At 50.0% G+C, this 3,255-nt stretch overlaps 1 non-coding gene across 1 annotated transcript; it reads left to right on the top strand.

Annotated features, from left to right (window-relative positions):
* trnam-cau (transfer RNA methionine (anticodon CAU)) lies at positions 1-72 on the top strand. Its single transcript has one exon. It is a non-coding gene; the product is annotated as a tRNA-Met (tRNA).
* The last annotated feature ends 3,183 nt before the right edge of the window (positions 73-3,255 follow it).

The following is a 3,255-nucleotide window of genomic DNA, read 5'->3' on the forward strand; positions in this document are numbered from 1 at the left end:
AGCAGAGTGGCGCAGCGGGAGCGTGCTGGGCCCATAACCCAGAGGTCGATGGATCGAAACCATCCTCTGCTATTATTCAATGTCACCTCGAGCTGATTTCCTTTGGATCGGTGCTCTCTTCTGCCAGCTGCATACCCCGAATGGCAAAATCCACTCCATGCAAGGTGCGTGGTTTTAGAGGTCTCAGTGGCATTCTGTTGTTCGGCGGTTTTTATTCTGAACTGGATCGCAAAACCAGTTCTCTGCGATGCCAATCAGTTAGTCAAGTTGAAACAAATGTCTTGCGGTTTCGTCCATTCCCTGCAGTAATTCGCTACCCTGGTTCAGACGTGAATGACAAGCATGTCAAAAACCTCATCACGACTCAGACACAGTTCCCCCACGATTAGGACGGATCCCACCGATTGTGAATAACCTCAGAGAGAGAGAGAGACAGGCAATCGGCGTGGATTCGATGGGTTGAACGGCTTGTGTCTACGCGAGAATGGTGCTACGTGTTTATGCATCCCACTGCCTGTCTCTGGGACAGAGAGGCTGAGGGAGCAAAACTGGTTCATTTTTAACCGTCCCTTCCGTGTTGGACTGCCTGCAGTCCCTCAGCTCAGGGCCGTGGGGAGGACTCTCAGTGAGTGAAGGTTTCACTCGGATTCTCTTCATCTGGGACACTTGGGGCTCAGATGTTAACTGCTGCGCGGTAGCAACAAAGAAAGCGATGCCCACTTTGCTATAGACTTTCCGTAAGATTGCTGCGTGAAGACGATTTCTGAACACCAAGAAGGCTGCACAACAATGTGAATTTACCTGGGCGAAGAGTCCTCGGTGTCCATTTCTTTCTGTCCTTCCAGCACAGCATCTTTCCATCTCTCAGATAACAGACCTTTGGAGAAAGTTCACAATCAAAGTTGTTCATGTTCCCCGCATTAATGCAACTGACACCTCTCACCCAACGGTTTCAGAGAGTGAGAGAGAGAGAGAGAGAGAGGACTCTACCCGCCCCCACCTACACCACGCCCCACCCCACCCAGAACAACGTGCAAGTAGAAATAAATTGGTTTAATTATCGAGCAGTGGAGATAGTCCAGTTCCTGGGGAGGATGAGACAAACATCAGCGCCCCGGGGACAGAATGACAAGCAGAAGTTCTGGAAACGCTTTGCTGCTTGCAATTCTTGGAGCAATGTGGAATGTACTTCACACTGAGCAACTTTCAGCTGGCTCAGAGTCTCCAATGTACATTGCTGTGTTTGCCGCCAGCTCAGAGAGAGAGAACAATAGGAAGGACGTAGGAGTGAATAACGATCCGCGTGAGAGGGCGAATAGCTGCTCATGGAGACTGTTAGTGGCTAACAATACGTAGTCTGTCATAGCCGACGAGGTGATAACAAGGAGTCGTTGGTGTGGTAGGGGTCAAGGACATGGGGGAGTTCAGGCCCTAAAGTTATGGAACTCGATATTGAAGACCGGAGGGCTGTAAGGTCTCCAAGTGGAAAATGAGTTGTTGTTCTTTCATCTGGAGCTAGAACACTGCTGCAAGCTGAGACAGAGATGTTGGTCAGGGAACAGGGTGATGTGTTAAAGTGGCAGACAACCGCAGGTCAGGGCCTTTTTCCTGCGGGCAGAACCGGGATGTTCTGCGAAGCAGTCACCCAGTTTATGCTTCATGCTACATTGGGGAAACGACACTGTGAGCAGCGAATGCAGTGGACTAGGTTGTGGCAAAAGTGCTGCTTCACCTGGCAGGTATGTTTGAGCCCTTGGATATTCAGGAGGGAGCCGGTAAATGGGCAGGTGTTGCACATTCGGCAGTTTCAGGCGAAAGCGACTTGGCACTATGGGAGGTGGGTGTGGGGTGTTGCGAGTGAAGGAAGAGTGGACCCGAAGTGTAACCCTGGCACAACGGGTGCGTGTTGGGACCATAACCCACTCTCTCCTATTCACTCAATGTCGTCTTTAGCAGCTTTCCCTTATAACTGCGCTCTGTTCTGCACCTCGCCTTCTCATCTGCTTCCGAAAAAAAGGCTTGGACATAAATATTTCACAGTGATATACTGGCCCAATGTGCACAGTCGAGTTGATACACTCGTGGAGATCTGCGTGGTCTTCTCCTGTTCTCTGTATCCCATGGTGAGGAGGGTAATGCTTGTCACTGGCCGCTCGGGTGTCATAGAAAATTTCAAAACAAAATGTTTGAATTGTCTGCCAGTGGAGAGAGCCCGGTTCCTGGGGACGTGACAAACAGCAGCAGGGAGACTGAATGAGAAGCAGCTGTTCGGGAAACCTTTTGCCGCTAGCAATTCTTAGAGCAATCTCAAATGTATTTCATAGTGAGCACGTCTCAGGTCACTCAAGCGGTGTGGGGCATCGGTCGTGGCCGGCTCTCTGGCTCGTTGGTCTAGGCGTATGATTCTCGCTTTGGGTGTGCTTACTGTGATGAGTTGCGAGAGGTCCCGGGTTCAAATCCCGGACGAGCCCGAGGTTTTTCTAAACTTGACTTGTGCAAAACTGCCTGATTAATTTTCTCAAAAAGCACCTTGGTGAAACGAGGTTGGGCTGTCTGGAGTACGGACAAGGCAGAAAACAGGGAAGTGAAATGGTTGGATGTCGTGTCGAACAGGTTGACGTGAGCTGTGCGGTGTTCGGGGAATGTCAGCAATGAAGGTAGATTGGAAAATTGGGACAGCTCTCCTCGGAGAACCGAAGTTTTCCAAGTCATGAGGGACCTAGAAACAGGAAATAATGTTGTGAAAATGTTCCCACACCTGAAAGGTCCACAACGATTCGGCCGAATTTTAAGGTCACCAGGAAAACAAGTAAAAATGACAGGAGGAAGAACGTTTTCGTACAGGGAGTGGTTAGTGTCAGTAAGTCCCTGTCGGACATTGACAAAGAGGAAGATTCAATGAACACAAAAGGGAATTCGGTGGTCACGTTTCAGATGTGCAGATTTACGCTGAGAATGCGAGAGAATGAAACGAATGACACACGTTGACTGAAGTATAGAACCAGCAGAGCGAAGGTGGGCCGCATGGCCTCCGTCTGCGCTGCGACACATGTTGTGATTCAGTGTGAAATCACAGTTCGACCGACAGAATGTGGGAATTTAGTAAAAAACGTTTCTATTTACACAGCCTCCGTACGTCTGCGAAACAGCATATCACACGACAGCAGCGGAGGTCTTTGACATCAGTCTCGAACGTGCGAGCCGCGTGCCAGATGAAAAGCTGAATCGCTCTGTGGACAGGGCTCGGAGCGTGGC

Source organism: Hemiscyllium ocellatum (genome assembly GCF_020745735.1).
Source record: "Hemiscyllium ocellatum isolate sHemOce1 chromosome 27 unlocalized genomic scaffold, sHemOce1.pat.X.cur. SUPER_27_unloc_5, whole genome shotgun sequence".
Taxonomy (NCBI): domain Eukaryota; kingdom Metazoa; phylum Chordata; class Chondrichthyes; order Orectolobiformes; family Hemiscylliidae; genus Hemiscyllium; species Hemiscyllium ocellatum.